Genomic DNA, 1798 nt, shown 5'->3' with positions numbered 1-1798 from the left:
GATATATGCACAGAACCTCAGAGCTAACATGCAATGGGTTCACCAAGTGGTCCCTGTTGTGAGTGTGGCACTGGGACCCAGGCTTCAGGGAACAAGAAGAATAAGGTCCAGTGTCTGCAGGGTCTGCGTGTCTCTCCACGTGCCCATTCCTCTCCTGTTCATAGCACACATAGCTTCTCAAACATGCACAAACATCAGTAGGTCCTCAGAGGGGTTCTTCAGGTAAAGGACATTCTGCTAATCATCTGCCAAGGACCCTCCAGACCTCTGAGGTGTGTACCACACAATGAATTATTAAAGACACACATCCACCCAGTTGACCTATCTCCAAAATTAGAGCTAAGGCATCAGGGGCCATGTTTTGTCAAAATGCAGTTTGTCAAAAATATATCAGTTCTCAGTGCCTCTGCACATTAGAATTGTCAGGAGATCTCCTTTCAAGAAACAACACCCACATGCCAGTCTGGGCAGGAATGGTTGGCTCTGAACTCTCAACCCTTGCTACATCCTGAGGCCATCTGGAGAATGCTGTGCTGTTCTTCTCATGTTGTGTCCATTGTTTTAATGCTTAGGCTCCGCCACTGAAATTTCCATTTAATTAGTCTGGAAAGAATGCATTGCCAATAGCTTGAAAAAAAATCTTCCCCTGCTTTATTGATTTCTTTTAATGCAGTCAGGGCTAAGAGGCAGGGTGCTATGTGGTATTGCCTTGACAGATCAGATTCTTAGCAAGAAATACCTTTGTGGAGGGTGTTGTGAAAGAGGAGGTTTAAAATCTCCCTTTCCTGTGTTCACAACAAAACTGGCAGAGAGAACAGATGTGGTCTGTCTAGTATGGGGTGTACTAGCAACACATCATGCTTGTCTTGTGAACATGTATGCAGATGTGCATTTTCTACTTTTCCCTTCTTGAAATTGTCCTTGAGTCTAGCTCTATTTGCATTAGGACAATGACTAAACTGGAATATGCTATTCATAGGGACATGATTCATGCTCCAGTTTTACTTAGGGATTAACTATTCTAAGTATGTACATGCAGACAGACAGGGCAGTGTGAGTAGAAATCTGTTTCTTGTTCTGCTTTCGGTGTGTGAGTGAATGGGCATATATGTATGGGTGTGAATGTGCTTTGTACATGTGTCAATGTTTGTACATTTGTGTGCCTGTTTGGGGAGGTATACTTGTATATATAGGTGTATGCATACACATCTGTGCACATATATGTGAAGGTCAGAGAACAACATCAAGTGTCATTCCTTGCCTGCCTCCAATCTTTTTTTAAAGAGGGGGGTCTCTCATGGCACGAAGCTTTGCCAAGTAGGCTAGGCTGGGCAGCCAGTAAGTTTCCAGGATCTGTCTTCCTGTATCTGCCTCCCATCTCACCATCACTGAAATTACCACTCTGCTGGGTTTTCACATGGCTTTGAGGATCCAAACTCGGATCTTTGAACTGACAAGGTAAGGACTTCACCGACTGAATCTATTGACCTCCTGAGTCCATTTCTTGTGAAAGCTATGGATAAAGACGTTTTCAGAGGAATTCTGTACTTCTAGTGGACACTCTGCGCTGACCCATCACTTCTGCAGGATGGAGCTATTCTCCCTGGCCACAGGATTCTCGAAGGAGAGGTTTGAGAAGAAATGGAATAATTTAAGATGTGACACTCTGACTTGTCTTTCAGATCCTAGGCAGCTGGAGCATGTTGGCTAATCTCAAAAGCTAGAAATAATGTGCTATTTGTCACTTTGGTCCCAGCCAAGGGGGTCACATTGAAGCTAAAATAAATTCTAAACGCCG

Source organism: Rattus norvegicus, chromosome 8, assembly GCF_036323735.1.
Source record: "Rattus norvegicus strain BN/NHsdMcwi chromosome 8, GRCr8, whole genome shotgun sequence".
NCBI lineage: Eukaryota > Metazoa > Chordata > Mammalia > Rodentia > Muridae > Rattus > Rattus norvegicus.
This window is presented reverse-complemented; position numbering follows the sequence as displayed.